General features: G+C 39.8%; 1 pseudogene; it reads right to left on the bottom strand.

The window, feature by feature from the left end:
* Nucleotides 1-15796: 15796 nt before the first annotated feature.
* Nucleotides 15797-15897, bottom strand: LOC147829135 (U6 spliceosomal RNA; annotated as a pseudogene).
* Between the last annotated feature and the right edge of the window lie 1715 nt (nt 15898-17612).

Here is a 17612-nt window from a genome sequence, read left to right on the forward strand (position 1 = left end):
TCACTATTTACAAATTATTTTCACATGCCAAGTTTAACCCTGGAACATGAGGATGTTTATAGGACTTGCATAAAGTTATGAAAGCGGTAAGGAATAATATCATAATCTGATTTTGCCATGGTCTTTCTGCCCCACATTATCATTGTCTCTCGGTGTTCAAGTTTATACCTGGCCTCTACAAAGGAACGCGGTAGTCGGTAGTCAGGTATCTTTAGAGGACTTTCTGTGGCAAGGGTCGGGGCATTGTTTCTCTTTCAGGAGCAGAAGAATGAGCGGAGGAGTGAAGTGTGGTGCTGTGTAGCACCATATATCTTCCCTCCATGATGCCTGTGAACACCGTCAGGAGCCATTCGGTGGAAGGAACATGGAGGGATTGTGCACTTGGTCAGCAGTAAGTTCTGTGTGTGTGTGTGTGTGTGTGTGTGTGTGTGTGTCCAGCAGTGGTGAGGCTGGGTAGGAGGAGCAAGAAGGTCTCCAGGTCTTTATCTTCTTTCTATGGCTGGTATCCTAGGTGTATTGAAACAGATACGGCATATGTAGGGGATGATTATACAATGCCAAGCTTTCAAAGATAGATTCCAATGGCAGCTAGTGTGAAGAATGGGTGCTGGAAGATCTGATGCTACTGGAGGATGTTGTTGCCAAGTAGGTCCACAAAGGTAGGAGAATGGCAGCTGCTGAGAGCTGTACCTCTTGCTGGGAGCTCTATCTGGGACCACAGGCTGAGAGTTGTCAGTCAGTTTGCTGTTACTGCAACAAAATACCAGTGATAAAAGCTTGGAAGTAGGATGGGTATACTTTGGTTCATAGTTTTGGAAGTATCAGTCCATGGTCCATTGGCCCATTGCTTTTGGGTCTGTGTGAGGCAGCATGTCATGGCAGGAGTGTGTGGTAGAACATCAACCACACAATGGCCTCAAAAAAAAAAAAAGGAAGAGGAAGGGGCCAAGTTCTAGTATCTCTTTCAAGGCCACACCCTTCATGGCCCAAAACTTCACACTAGGCCCTACCTCTGAGAAGTTCCATGGCCTTCCCAAAGCATCCCAGGCTGAGGAGCAAGTCTTCAACACATGGGCCTTGGAGGGCATTCCAGGCCACAGCAGAGGGGCTGCTGGGTGCCACCTGCAAGAGCCACTCTGGAAGTTATAACTGGGATTGCCATGGAGGGCAGAAGATGGAGCTCATCCTAGGGAGGCCTTGCGACATAGAGCTTTCAATCCTTCACTATGCATTGTCTTCTCAGAAAGTGGTCAGATTTTTCTTTATGCTTTCTTCACCCACCTTTCTTCTGATTTTGAATCCCTGACATTATTTTAATAATTTCTGATTCTGAATCTTTGAGGTTATTTTAGTAAAATAATCATTATTTTTCATTTATCCTGGGTGGAAGCAGTGGGTCTTACATAGACCATGTTAAAAAAATTAAGTCATATGTATTTATTCAAGAAGTTCCCTGAAAAATCAACAAGTTACAGCCAGTTCTCAGCTGTCACATTCTTTGTTATCACCCAAATAGTTTGCTTTTTGTCCTTTCTCGTCTCTGGTCACTTTTCTGCTCATTAGCTACTTGAGCTTAGAGTAGGCCGGAAATGAGATGGAATTTTAAACTTGTTTAGCTGAAGTCTGGTTAACAGCCATGTGGAGGTACAATGGACGTGGGGGAGAAAATGAATTCTATATTTGATAGAAATAGTGGCTGCAGTTAAAAAAAAAAATCTTGCTTTTCTTTCAGGGATATTAGTGGCTGACCGACACAGTCTCCAATTTCTACTATGGTTGACTTTTATTTTTCAAAATACAGGTTCAAAGAATTATAGATGCCAGAACTATAAGAGTCCTTTTCTATCACTCTAATCTCTCAATTCATAAATGAGGAAGTGAAGTCAATAAACATCAAAGAGACGTACTTTTAGCCACGGATGGTCTCCATCTACTGTGTGCTGGAAGGATTGAGGCCAGGTTTTAAGTCCCTGTCATTGCCTCAGGTAACCTTCCCACCATGGTATTTAGATTGGTTCAGGGTACAACACTCGTAAAAGACCAAGACCACACTGTAGCAAGTTTATTACAGAAAATTTCAACCCAATTTGATGCTGAGCCTTTTGTAAGTTATAATTTCCTTAGGAGCGACAAAGATATCTCATTTCTGTATTCTCAGGAACAATTCTAGGTCCTGATATGAAGCATATTCTCATGAAATATTGGGTTATTTCCATGAATATCTTAATTCTTAGTTACATACTTAAAAACCATGGATCAAGATTTCAGCATCAGGTCTACTTAGATTTTGAAACACTAACATTTCGGGGATTCAAAATGATCTGTTGTGGCTCTGGAGGCAGGGTGGCCTTTGTCCTGCCAGGTTTGTCCCCTGGCGCCAACAGCTAATGCAGGGCTCTGCTTGCACAAAACAGACCTGCAAAGCAGACTTGTGATGCAATTTCCTGTTCCTTCTCTTACTTTTATACCAATACCATAACTGCCTGTAGCTCTAATCACAAGCTTTTCTTTGAATGATGCCACAATTCTAATTTTAGTATTTAATTGGTATTTCAGTGCAATGAAATAACCAACTTTATTATTCCACATCATTTCATGTGATACTACAAGAGGATCAGGGTGAGCTAGAAAGTACCCAGACCCTGGAATCATGTGCATCTGGCAAGCTGGATATGGTAGCATATACTTGAAATCCCGGCACACTGGGTGGCTGAGGCAGGAGGGTGATAAGTGTAAGGCCAGCCTGGGCAAGTCAGTGATTTTTCAAGACCCTGTCTTAAACAATTAACAAAAGGGTTGAAGGTATAGCTCAGCGCAAAGGCCCTGGGTTGTATCCCTAGCACCAAAACAAAAACATTTGGCTTCATCTTTGTCTGCTTGCAGACTGGCAGGTGGCCTTATGAACTCTCATTACTTCACCTGTAAGGGATGATAATCGTGCCCGTCCCCAGACGAGAACATAAGATTATTTTGAACATTAAATAAAATAATCACATTGAATCTTTGAAACCTGCCACAAAGTAAGCACACTTCCTAGTCTACAGTAAACACCTAATAAATGTTCTATTCATAAATAATCGATTAATGAATGCTCAATTAATAAATAATGTCAGTGCCCAAATGATGCTGTCTCTCTATTCTCATCTTCCTTGCTTTCCCAAAGTTCTTAAAATGGGCACCAATTGGGCTACAGTGGAACCTACCAGGTAAAATTCCCTCTTTTCCTTTCTTCCTTTCCTCTTGTTCTCTGCCTCTGCAGGTGGATGAGTGCTTTCTCCCTTGCCAGATACCTGTGGGGGGGAAGGGCGGGGGGGGGCGTTCTCTATTCAGCCCTCAGGCTGCTTGATCTCATCAGTGGATTCCAGCTGGGCTGGGTGAAAATGCAGCAGGCTGCTGAGATGTTCCCTGTCTTGTTGGACCCTTGGGGGAGAAGATGAGTTTTGCATCTGTGACCAGACACATTATCTTTGCTGAAGAACTGCAGCTCTGCTTGGCCCTGGATCAAAATTGCTCTTCCGCTGGACGTACAAGTTCTTCGCCCCAAGACTCCCAGCTGCAGTGCTGGTTATCATAGATGTGAGAGTGAAAGCAGCAGATACCCAAGCCTCATAGTCTCAAAAACTCTAATTGCACGATTAAAACAAAAACAGGAAAGAGTGGGCATCCTTGAATATAACTTTTCAGGGTATGGCACAGCCTGGTTCACCAAGTGGCTGGCAGCAGGCAAAGAAGACACTGAAAACTGGCTCTGGTTCAAAAAAATAGAGACAGCAGTGGCAGCACCAGACTTTGTGGGTTCAGGGGTGTTGATGGGCCCCCAGTCTCTCCATCAGAGGCGGTGGACAGAGCGAGGTGCGCTTGGGCTGAGCTGGGAGCAAGGTGTTTGGAAGGGGCCGGCTCTGCTGTCATTACTGTGTACATCCAGCTCCTGCTGCAGGGAAGCCCTTAACTAGTGCAGCAGCCAGGGAATGCTGTCCCAAAAGCCTGTGTGGAGGGGAGTTTGCTCCACTAATACCGATGGCTCCACTGCTTCCAGCACACTGGCTGGATTAGACATTCTTCTCCGAGCCAAGATTGGTCCTAACAGCTGGAGCAGGAGCCGCTCCCTGCCTCCTTCTCTCCCCTCCATTTCTTGCTGGAGACCATCTGAAAGGGGAGTTAAAAATGGCTAAATGTATTTTGGGTAAAGAGGTACTACTTTTCCAGGCTGAACTGCCAAAGACCTTACAGAAATTAAAGAAAGAAAAGAGTGAGCTGCTAAGTCTGGTAAATAGCATTTCTCTGATTTGGTGGCCACGTGGTCATTAAGCTCAAGTTGTTGGATATTCTGAAGGATTATTTATTTACCTTGGCACACAGAGCTAGAATGCTGAGCAGCTGAGTGAAAATATGGTGACAGGATAAAGGTAATGAAAGGAAGCAAACCCACTGTAAGATAGCTGGACTCTGGAAATCTCACAGCATTTGTTTTCCCCAGAGGAGAGAAACAGGAATATTACCTCATTCCGAAACAGTCGTTAAAACATAATTGGGTGCTTTGCAGATGACAAGAGCTCACAGTTCACAGTGTCTAAGTTCACTTTCAGTGAAAGTTAAAATCAAAGTCAATATCCTGTTGCAAGGCAATAACACAAAATTAGAGAGCAAGGCTGTAAAGATTTTCTAGGATGGTTTACAATATGCTTTAGTTAGAAGAAAAGGAAGGGAGGCCTTGATCAAGGGCCAAGAAAAGGAAGGAAGGAGGGAAAGAAGGAAGGAAGGGAGGGAGGAAAAACAAGAAAGGAAAAGAAAGAGGAAGGAAAGAAGGAAAAGGAAGGAAGGAAAAAGAAAGAAGGAAAGAAAGAAAGAGAAAGAAGGAAAGAAAGAAAGAGAAAGAAAGAAAGAAAGAAAGAAAGATCACAAGAGAAAAGGAAGCTGCTTCGTATAACATATCTTGAGAAAACAGTTTGAAAGGTGGCTTTCTAAACAGCAGGTCTTCTTGGAGACAGACAGAGGAGGTGGGATGCTTTGACCTTTAGGGTTCCAAGGCCATCCCCACCCGCCTGGACTGAAGCAGCACAGCAGAGAAGCAGCATTGTGCACTGCTGTGGCACACAAGCCATTGTTTCACATGTTTCACAATATACAGAAAGAAAAATGTTCAAATTAGGTTTTTTCAGTAAATATTTATTAAGCGTGCAGTTTTCTTATATATAATCACGGGCCTGGAGTAGATTGGCAAAGTAGTTATATTACCAGCCATGAAAGATTAGCTCATTGGAGAATATTAATTTTCGTATTCTCTACACTTTCTATCTAACTAGGACATCCTCCGGTCATCTTCTTCAGCAGCTAGCACGTGTTTATCAAGTGTGTGTGAAGTCTAGGTTGTGTGCTGGAGGAAAGCCAGTCTGTGTCCCGCAGGAGTCTGTAGCCAGCAGGAGGGAGACAGGCTTCACACTGAGTGACAGAAGGTGAAGCAAGTTGCATAGGGCTCTGTGGAAGAAGGGAAGAGCAATCAGATCAGCAACACGAAGGTTTCCCCAGAGAAAACAGTTCTTGTGCTGTGGCTTAGGCTCAGGTCAGAGTAGAGCAAGATTGATCACAGCTTCAGGAGAGGGAGCAGAGCTCACGCGCAGAGTGTGCCACACAAACAAAATTTTGTTGCAGGTGAGAGGCAGACACTGAGTAGGATGCTGGGCGAGGAGGAATGGCAGGTGGGAAGGAAAGAGAAGGTGCAGCAGAGGGGTGGCTCGGTGTCTCAGCCAGCGTGGCCCTCTTCTTTCTTTAGGGATGCTAATGGAAGATTGTGTTTGGTGCAAGATACTTGTGCAGAAAAATTTTCAATATCCAGTGGATCTGAGGATGCATACAATCCTATAACATGATTGATTCTTTGCATCCAGGAGAAATTTTTCTCTGGATGCAAAGAGTTGTATCCAAGGAGCTGCTCATCTTTACACTGGTTTGAGTGCTCCTGGCTGTATAATCTCTCTATAGTACCTATTGATCTATAGTTGAGTCTCAGATCATGTAATTCACACTCTCAAGGTCTTTCACACTCACTACCTGTGGTCTTTTTTAGAACAACACCCATTTCAACCAACCAGGCATTCTCACACTACATGCCAATTCACGTTTAATCTGTATGCTCCTCTCCACTTCCTGTACTGCTTGTCCACATCCCAACTCCTGCCTGGAGCCTGGCAACAGCCTCCCAAGTGATCTTTCTGTTTCTACACTTTCCACTTAAGTGAACTTTTAAGATTAAAAAAAGAAAATTAGAAGCAGTTTTAGGTTCCCAGCAAAATTAAGAGGAAGGAATAGAGATTTTCAATGTACCTGCTGCCTCCCCACTTTCCGTGAGGGTTCTCTAGGGTAACAAAATAAACAGAAGTATGCATATAATTATGTGAGGGGATTTAATAGGTGGGCTTCCAGGATCAGAAGTGATCCAAGGGATCAGAGATGGGGGAGTCCATGATGGCTTTCTGCACACTGAAGAGCCAAGAATCCAGGAAATGCTCAGCCCAAGAAGACAGAAGCCTCAGAACAAGAGGGGTGAGGGTGCAGCTCCAGCTCAAGGTTGAAGGTCTAGAAGCTCATGGGAGTGTCGCTGGTGCAAGTCTGCCTTGGAAGCTGAAGAAACTAGAGACCGATGTCCAAAGGCAATGACAAAGGCTGAATCTCTTCAAAAACAAGGACGCTTCCTTCTTTCCCTTTTCATTCTGTCCAGATCACAAACCTATTGGTTGGTAGTACCCACCTCTAGGGTGGGTCTTCTCTCGGTTTGGTGGCCTGCACATAAATTGTCCATAGACATACCTGCACTGTGTTTTACTAATGTCTAGGCAGTTCTTAATCCAATCAAGTTCGTAGGCAGCCCTGGCGCTCAGTTCTCTTAACAGTGAGTAGCCTCAGCTACAAAATGCTGAAAGATGCTCACTCACCAGCCACATGCAAGAGCAGAGGTGGCCCTGGACACAAGCACTTCCTTCCCTTTTGTATCCTTGCTACCCCTTCTGCCTCACTCTAGTCCTGGTTCCAAGCGAGCCCAGTGCCCTCAGACCCTATGCACTTGCTGCTGGAATCCTTCCCTCCTTCCTCTCCATCCCTCCCTGGCCCATTTTCTTATGGCTGGGTAAGTTTGAGATCTTAGTTCAAATGCCAAATGTCTCCCCACACAGGTCTCCCCAGACACGCTCAGATGTTGTACTATCACAGCATCCATATTTTTTGATCTCGTCTTAAAACACTGGTTACTGCTTTGAAGTGATCTTTTTAAAAAAATTTGTTTAGTGTGTGTTGTTGGTCTCTTCATTGAAAAAGTTGAGAAGGAGAGATGGGCCGACCGTTGAAGGGTTCAGCTCAGTGAATCAAATTAAAAAGCAAGAGGCTTGGAATCCTACCCTGGAAGATGTGATAATCTAGAGTCTGTTATGGGTTTGGAGACTAAAAAGTACATCAGTGATCTTATCCGAATTTGTGCCGGCTGCATGGAGATATGAGGAGTATTACCTGGATCCGGACTGCGGCTTTGAACACAGCAGGGCAAAGGCAATGTTGGAGGCCTTTATCCTGTTCTAGTGAATGCTGGTGGGTGAGGAGCAGGACGAAGGAACCGAGTTAAGGGAGCACACCGCTACAGCAATGAAAAGGGGAGGGGATATTTCAGTCCCCTCAGGGAAACCTTTATCTTGGGCTAAGAAGACTGTGCTTAGCAGGCAGGCGTCAGCCAGCATCACCATTTGTGCTGGTTTTCAGGGATGTGTGTTCTCCCTGCTCCCCAGTTGTCTAGACAACTTAACACTATGTTAGGGTTTTCAGAGAGCCTGAAGTTCTCAGAGTTGTAGCATTCCTACCATAGGCACCACAACTTCATATAATACTAAACTGTAAAAAGTACTCCAAAAATTCCTCATGGTGCTTTTTAGAGTGATACTCATAGAGCTGATGTAATTGTAAACTCCATGTGTACTAGTAAGGAAAGCTTTAGAAAGGTTCTTTGTACTCTTTATGTAATTTCCTCCGGTGATAATACCTCCTGAAGCTCTGGTCCAGTGTCACAACCAGCGCACTGATAGTCTGTTGTTTGAATTTCTCCAGTTTCACTTGTACATGTGTGTGTACCCGTGTGTATTCAGTTATGCAATGTTATCACATGTGTAGATTTGGTTATTTACCACCATGGTTAAGGAGTTTTATCACCACAATGATTTCTTCTATTGCCTTTTTCTGGCCACACTTGAAGGGTTCAGAGATACGGGCTGATAAAGGTAAAAAATCATGATCACAAGGCAGCTGACCACGTGAGGAGCCTTACGTTGACAGGTTCATGTGTTGGGCAAGTCCCTGGTAGTAAGAGGCCATTTGGGGACTTAGGCATGGGGATGGCTTTTCAAAAGGGAAGGAGAGCAAGGGAGCTCCTGGGGAAGTGTGGAATTGCAAAGGGCTTATGTGTCTAGCTGCTGTCTCTTGACAGCACAGAGTGGAGACTGGGTCTCAGAGCTCTGAAAGGTATTGTGGCTTGGGGTCACTACAGCACAGGAGTTTATCTTAGATATGTCTAGCAGATATTGGGCACAGCACCATGGGGTATCAACAGGCAGCTTGTAAATGGTGAAAATCTGCTTATTTGAGTTACATTTAAGAGCACTGGATTGCGGTATTGTTTGGCCTTTTTATATAACACATGGACTCTCCCTTTCCACCACTACTGCCCCATCTCTATCTGTAGCAAGCACTAATCTATGAATTTAATCTCTTCTCTATTTCTTTTTTGTCATTTTGCAAAAGTTATATAAGTAGAAACACATTATAGGTAAAATTTCAGAACAGACTTTCTGCCCCAGCATGAGTCAGCAGTGATCCATGCATGCGGGAGACTGCAGTATTGATTATGTCCAAAGCAGGCTGTAAGCAGTGCAGCCTGTGAAGAGCTAACCCCACAATGGCTTGTTTTGAGAAGTGAGTCCAGCCGAAGCCTAGGTGCTGAGGTCAGAGTATTCACACCCAAATTCCATTCCCACAACTAGTATCTTCTTAACGAAAAGGACAATGTTCTAATTATAAACATGTATTTTATCTGTTCAGTTCCTAATTCGAAAATGCTTCAGTTGTACTAGTTTCCATAGAAACTGCATGATTTCGCATCCCTGCATGTAGTGCCGTTCTTGCACATAGCTCACCTTTATCCCAATTGATTACCAATAAAAAGCAGTGGCTTGAACTGGCCAGTGTCATTGTAGGTTGCACCAGCGTTGGTCCTCCTGGGACCCTGTGTTCTGTCTTGCTTAGTTCTGTCTTTTAGTTTTTTTTTTTGCTCAGGCCTGCATTGTACACTGGGCAGGAGACTGGAGCCTACTGCTGAGGTTTCTGGTAACGTTTCAGGGGTCCCCAGTATATGCACACTGTGTGTGGTATCAATTTTGTGTTCCTTTTTTATTGTTGAATAATATTTTATTATTAGAATGTACCACAGTTTGTTTAATCATTCATCAACTGAGGGACAGCTGGGTTATTTCCAGTTTTTGCCTATTAGGACTAAAGCTATCAGAAGCATTAATGTGTAGGGTTTTGTGTAAACACAAATTTACAGTTATCTACAACAGCAAGATATCAGACTGCTGGGTCATATGCTAATGCTGTGTTTAGATTTCCTTCTAAAGAAACTGCATACTCTTTTGCCAAAGTGGCCATACAATTTTACATTCTTACTAGAATGTATGGGTGATTCCATTTCTCTGCATCTTTTATACCGTTTGGTGAAGGCACTATTTTTAATCTTACCCTTTTTGACAGATGTATAATGAAATCTTTTATAAATTATGGGTAGATGTAATTTTAGTGCAGTTTCCAATTTACAGCAGAGTTGCTCCTATTTACCTCTGGTCCCACATATTCATGGCCTCTTACACCCCAGCATCCTGCACAAGAGGGGTCCATTTGTTACAGTGAGGATCCCACATTAACACATCGTCGTCACCCCAAGTCCGTAGAATTATGGATTAGGGCTCACTGTTGGTGTTTTATGTTCTCTGGGTTTTGACAAAAGTGTACTCACCATTGCAGCATTAATGAGCAGACTAATTTCACTGCCATAAAACCACTGTGTTCTTATTCATCCTTTCTCCTCCCTACTTTTTGGCAAGATCGATCTTTTCCCTGTTTCCATCATTTCATCTTTTCCAGAATGTCACACAATTGGAATCCTAAAGTACATAACCTTTTAAGATTGGCTTCAGTCATTTGTAACATGCATTGAAAATTTCTCCGTGTCTTTTCATGGATTGATAGCTTGTTTCTTTTTATCAGTGAATACTGTTCTGTTGTCTTTGCGTACCATAGTCTATTTATTTACATCCTGGTTACTTACAAGTCTGGGCAGTTGCAAATAAAGCTGCTATAGGCACCCATGTGCAGGTTTTTGTGTGTACACGAGTTTCCAAGTCATTTGTCCAAATACAGTATGCCAGAGTATGATTGCTGACTATCCGGTGAGAATAAGTTTAATTTTATAAGAAACAGCCAAGCTGCCTTCCAAAGTGGCTGTGCCAGTTTGCACCCCCACTTGCGATGAATGAGTGTTTCTGCTACTGTCCACGCTCACCAGCCTCATTTGGTGCCATCAGTGTTCTGTATTTCGGGCTTCCTAATATGTGTGCACTGGTATCTCATTGTGGTTTAAATTTCCCCGGTGACATACAGTGTAGGGGATATTTTCATGGGCATATTTGTTATCTGAATATCTTCTTTTGACATGTCTGTTTGAATCTTTTATCCATTTTTATAAATTGGGTTTTCCATTTTTTCTTTAGGATCTCTTTGCATATTTTAGATGTAGTCTTTTCTCAAATATGCCTTTTGAAAATATTTCCTCACATTCTCTGTCTGGGGTCCTCCTCCTCTAAACCGTGTCTTTTGACATGCAAAGACTTTAATTTTGATGAAGTCCAATTCATCAATTTTTTTTCTTTCTTGGATGTTCCTTTTATTAATGTTCCATTTTTGTGTATAAAAAAGTATTACCTTACTCAAGAGTACCTACTTTTCCTTATATTATTGTTTTTAAAGACTTTTATATATTTAAACCCATGGTCTTTTTTTTCACAGGTTGGGTACTAGGGATTGCACCCAGGGCCTTTGCACTGAGCTACATCCCCAGGCCTTCAAACAACATTTATTTTTTAAAAAATTTTGATACAGGGTCTTGCTAAGTTGTTCAGGGTGGGCTTGAACATTTGATCTTTTCTCAGGCTCTCAGAGTTCATGGTCCATTTTGAACTAAAATTGTGAAGAGTCTAAAGCGTGTTTCAGTATTCTCTTGTTTTTTATGTGGATATCTAGTTCTAGGACTATTTGTTGAAAAGACTGTTTTCTGTTATATTATTTTGATTCCCTTGTTAAAGATACACTGTTTATATCTTGGCTCTCTATTCTGTTGATCTATTTATTCTTAACAATACCATACAATCTTGACTACTGTGTCTTTATAATAAGTCTTGAAATTTGGAGGTTTTCAATTTTCTTCATATATTGTATACATTTTATTACATTTTAACATGTGTATTTTGCTTTCTTGTTTGTGCTAATGTACACAATAATGGGTTCTTAAATTCAAATTTAATTTATTCATTGGTGGCATAGAGGGAAAATAATTAACTTTTATATACTATTCCCACAGCTTTGCTAAAATCACTTCTTAGTTTCAGGAGGTTTTCTATTATTATTCTTTTTGATTTTCTACATAGACAGTCATGCTATCCATAAAGACAGTTTTATTTCTTCCTTCTCAATCAGTATACCCTTGACTCCTTTTCTTTATTACATTAGCTAAGCCTCCATTACAACATAAAAAATTAATTGTGTGAGGGGCTTTGGGGCTTTTCTTATCTTATTCCTGGTGTTGGTAAGAAAGATTCTAGTTTTTCATTTTTATATATAAATTTTGGTATAGGGTTTTTTGTTTGCTTGGTTAGTTTTGCTTTTGTTTTTGTAGATATTCTTTATCATGGAGAAGTTCTCTCTTCCTTGTTTGATGAGTCTTTTTGAAAAAATTTGACCATTATGTATAGGTATTCTATTTTGTTTTGCATCTTCTGCACCTATTGATATAATCATGTGATTTTTTTTTTCCTGTAGTTTGCTGATGTGATAGATTAGGTCTTCTTTTTTTTCAAATGTTGAAGCAACTTTGCATATCTGAAATAAATTCCACTTGACTATGCTGTGTAATTCCCTTTATACAATGTTAGGTTCAGTTCAAGGGAGCGGAAGAGAAGGGGTCATAAAAAGAATTTTCTAAGTACATGTATCAACTCTCCCCCAAAATATAATCATTATGTACTGTAAATATGTACTAATAAAAAGAAAAAGGAAACTAAAGAGAAAGCCACTGGTTGTCTGGCAGCACAAGGCCTCAGCCTGATGAGGTGAGTCCTCCATAACTGGTCTGAGGTCTCCTTTTTTGATTAAATTCGGTCATTTTTAAGCACATCCTATATTCAAGCGATGAGATTTATAATACTGGGCAGCACTGAGTTGGAATCACTCATTCATAAATATATATTATCAATTACTGGTGAGGCAGAGAAGGGAAGAAATACGTAAAGTTCTCTCAAACCGAGAAAGTGACAGATCCAGAACCAAAGAAGAGGATTTCTACATGTGGACGGGATGTTAGGACTCACAGCCTCAAGTCCTGCCACAAAACACTCAAGGTATCATGATTTGGTTACAAAAGAGGGAGAAAAGGAGAGGACGTGGGGACGGGGGTGGAGCGAAGGAACCTGGAAGCTGAGAAGAGGAGGAGAGCATCATTTCATTCTCATGAGCCATTACGAGAACACTGCAGCCAGGGGGTTCAGAGCAAGGCAAAATGTGTCTTCTAACCTGGACTTGTGCCTTCTTTTAAGGTAGAAAACTACGGATAGCGCTTAAATTTTTTTATTAGTGTATGTTTGCAGCACTTAATGTCTGCATTCATCTAAGGGAGTTGGTACAGGTACTTAACGTACCTTGATTCTTTTTTCCCTTGTCCTCTCTTTTCTCCTCACTCCCTTCATCTCCAGATCCCCTTCTCTATTTTCTCTTTCTCTTTATTTAGCTCCTATTCATGACACAGTGATTGCATTCATCCTGGATGTCTGGTGCAAGTTCATGACACATCTGAATTCTGTTTATGTCCCCTCCCCCTCTGCCCAATCCTCCATCTACTGGTGCCCTCTCCATTTAAAGAAGATCTATCTCCCCGTTTCTTTTTATGTATTTTTTATTTTGCTTTTGGCTTTATTTGTACTTTGGATTTCTCATATGAGAGAAATCAAATGGTATTTAAGCTTGTGTGTCTTATTTATTTATTCGATTTAAAAATGTGTTTTCAAAGTACATCCATTTTCCTACAAATGACAAGATTTATCCTTCCTTATAACAGGCTATTATTTCATTATGTATAGATGCCAGTTTTATTTATCTATTTGTCTGTTGATGGACATATAGAATACTTTCAAGGTTTAGTTATGAATACTACTACTATGAGTTGATATGCATGTACCACTGTAATATGATGTCTTTAACACTTTGGGAAAGATGTCTAATAAAGGAATAGTTGGGTTGAATGGAATTTCAATTTTTTGTTTTTCGAGGAGTCTCCATACTGATTTCCATAATGATTATACTAATTTATATTCCTACTGGCAATGTAGGAGTATTCCCTTTTCCCCACAGCCTCATCAGCATTTGCTATTATTTGATTTCTTGATAGCAGCCATTCTTTCTGGGGTGAGATGGAATCTCAGTGTTTTAATTTGCATTTCTCTGATGGCCAAAGATGTTGAACATTTTTTCATGTATTTATTGGTCATTTGTATTTCTTCTTCTGAGAAATATCTATTCATTCCTGTTACCTTTTTTAATTGAATATTTTTGGGAGGGGGAGTCTAAATTTTTTGAGTTCTTTAGATATTCTAGATATTAGTCCTCCGTCCAAGGTATAGTGATAAATATTTTTTCCTGTTTCATAAGTTGTCTTTCCTCTCAATTGATTGTTTCCTTTGCTATGAAGAAGCTTTATTTTTGGTACCAAGGATCGAACTCAGGACCTTGAACTTTCGAGGTAGGCGCGGTGCCACTGAGCTAAATCCCTGGCCCTTGAAGAAGCTTTTGAATTTGATATGATTCAATTTGTTGACATTTGTTGTTATTTCTTTTCTTTTTGGGGGGGAGGTGCCAGGGATCAAACTCAGAACCTTGCACTTGCAAGGCAGGTGGTGGCACCACTGAGCTAAATCCCCGGCCCCTGTTATTTCTTATGCAACTGGAGTTCTGTCTAGAAAGTCCTTGCCAACACCTATGACTTTAAGAGTTTTATCTATTTTGTTTTCTGGCAGGTGAAGTGTTTCTGTTTTAATATTTAGATCTTTGGTCCACTTTATTTTAATTTAATACATGGTTAGAGCTATAAATCTAACTTCAATCGTCTGCTCTAGGTTAGCCAGTTTTCCCAGTACCATGTGGTAAACAGGCTATCTTTCCTGAGTGTGTGTTTTGGAACCTTTATAAAATATCAGGTGGCTGAATGTATCTTAGATTGTTTCTGCATCCTCTATTCTGTTCTGTTCAGCTACTTGCCTGTTTTTGTGCCAGTACCATGCTGTTTTTATCATTGTAGATTTGTCATATAATTTGAAGTCAGATATTGTGATGCCTTCTTTGCTGTTGTTGCTCAGGATTGCTTTTGCTAATCTGGGTCTCTTTTAGTTTCATAGGAATCTTAGGATTGTTTTCTGAGGAATGACATTGGTATTTTTATTTAGATTACATTAAATCTGTATATCAGTTTTGGAATTATGGCCCCATTGACAATATTGGTTCTGCATATCCAGGAACAAGGGATATCTTTCCATTTTCTGTATCCCCTTTTATCTCCTTTTTCAGATTTCTATAGTTTTCACTGTAGACATCTTTCACTTCTTTGGTTAGTTTAATTCCTAAGTATTAATTTTTATTAATGCTATCGAGAATGGTGTTGTTTGCCTACTTTTTTGTTTGTGAATTTGTTATTGGCATACAGAAATGCTATCAATCTTTGTATTTTGATTTTATATTCTGTTGTATTGCTGAATTTATTGATTCCAGGCGTCTTTAGTAAAATTTTTAGTGAAATTTTTATGTAAAGGATCATGTAGCTTGCAAATAATGATAATTTGATTTCTTTCTTTCCTATATATATGTACATATTCCTTTCTCCTGCCTGATTGTTTTGGGTAGTGTTTTGAGTACTATAGTGAACAGGTGATAATGGACACCCTTGTCCTATTCCTGGTTTTTTGGAGGGAAAGTTTTCAGCTTCTCTTCATTTAAGAAGATATTCTCTTCTTCATTTGCTTTTTCATAAATGGCTTTTATCACATTAAGATAAGATCCTTCTATATCTATTTTCTTCAAGGTGTTTTTTTAAAATCACAAATTGGTGTTGGTTCAAAAGCTTTTTCTTCATCTGCTGATATGATCATGTGGGTTTTGCCCCTACTTCTGCTTATGTGGTGTATTACATTTATTGATTTGTGTGTGTTGTATCAACTTTGCATGCCTGAAATGAAATATACTTGGTCATGATGTATGATCCTTTTGATGATTTTGGAATTCTGTATGCCAATCTCTTATTGAGGATTTTTGTGTCTATGTTTATTAAGGATATTGGATGTAGTTTTCTTTTCTAGTTGGGTCTTTGTCTGGTTTTGGGATCAGAGTGATGCTGGTTTCTAGGCATGATTTTGGAAGGAATCCTTCCATTTCAATTTCATTCAAGAGTTTGAGGAAAATTATGAGAAGGCTTCAAGAATTTGGTGTCATCCTTGTTCTTGGGCCATGCTAGTTTTCTCTGCATCATTCCAAATTTAATACATGAGATAAAATTTAAATGGAACCTTAGTCTCATCTCCAGCTGATCTGATCATTTTTTTAAATTCTCTTAATTAAGGAGAGCCACCAATATCTGAATTTGCTAGCAGCACCTTAAAATCAACTGTATTTGCCTTAATGAACATAGATTCAAAAATCCTCAAAAAGATCCTGGCAAAAAAAATGCAACAAAAGATCGCACATCATGAGTAGGTTTTATCACTGGGAGGCAAGAATGGATCAACATACACAAATCATTAAAGGTAATACATCGCATAAACAAAAGCAAGGACAGAAATTGCATGATCGTCTCAACAGACTAAGAAAAAGCCTTTGGTAAAATCCATTCATGATGAAAACTCTGAAGAAATTAGGGTTAGAAAGGCCTTCTCTTTAGAGTTTTCATCATGAAGAACTGAGATACCTCATGTACAGGTACAAGCACCCAATGATAAATGTAAACGTATTGTATACCTAAAATGTACCAATAAAAGAATTTAAGAATAAAAAAAAGACCTCTTAGTCTGATAAAAGCCTTCTAGGAAAACTTATTCCCAACATTACAATAAATGGAGAAAGCTGAAATGTTTTTCTCTAGAATTAGGAGCAAACCAAGTGTGCCTACTCTTAGCATGCCTGTTCAATATAGTACTCAAAATTTTAGCCAGAGCAATCAGGGAAGAGAAATACATGAAAAAGGATAGGAAGGGGGAAGGAAGAAGTCAAAATGTCATTATTTGCAGATGGCATGAAGACATTATTTGCAGATTTCACAGAAGAAACAAAAGGCTATTAGAAATAATAAATTCATCAGTATAACAGGATACAAAATCATCAAACAAATTCAATAGCATGCCTACACACTAACAATGAGCCCACTATGAAAGACATTAGGAAAACAGTACCTTTCCCAATAGCTTAAAAAGTTAAAAACTTAGGAATTAACTTAACAAAAGACATGAAAGATCTCTAAAACAAAAAGTATAGTACTCTGAAAAGGAGATCAAGGAGAATATCAGGAAATCTAATGATATCCCCTGTTCCTGAATAGGCAGAACCAGTATTGTCAAAATTACTGTAGCCCCAAAACTGATATATAGATCTCATGTAATCCCAGCTGGGAAACCAACTTTTAATTATATTATATTTATTTATTTGAATTAAAATATATTTTCTGAGGAAAAATTTTCACTTCTATTTTGCTGAGGAATTTGGAGTCTAGGTTTATGTCTGGAGTTTTTTTTTTCCTTGTAATGTCTGTCCAAATTTAGGAATACTGTCTTCACAAGTGAGTTGGCACATGATCATCCTTTATCTAGAGAATCTGTGAAAAATTAGTGGTAATACTTCTTTAAGAATGTGATACATGGCAGCCTGGCCATGTTTCCTTCTTTTTTTTTAAATTCTTTTATTGGTACATTTTAGGTATACAGTATGTTTACATTTATCATTGGGTATTTGTACCTGTACATGATGTATCTTGGTTCTTATTATTTCCCCCATTACCTGTGTAACCTTCACCCCCTCCACCCTTCCCTAGTTACATAGATTTTGTTTCCCTTTTTTTCTTTTCTCATCATTTTTCCTTTCCCTTCTTTCCTTTCCCCTTCCCCTCCCTCTTTCCCTACTCCTTTGGACCTTTTCCTATTTCAAATTATCAATTATTCATTTTAATCAGTTTAATCCTTATTTATACTTTCAGTTTCTCACACTAGAGAAACTATTCGGTATTT

The sequence above is a fragment of the Heterocephalus glaber genome, unplaced genomic scaffold, assembly GCF_053883595.1.
Source record: "Heterocephalus glaber isolate CG9 unplaced genomic scaffold, H.glaber_assembly_v1.0 deba00000738, whole genome shotgun sequence".
Taxonomy (NCBI): Eukaryota; Metazoa; Chordata; class Mammalia; order Rodentia; family Bathyergidae; genus Heterocephalus; species Heterocephalus glaber.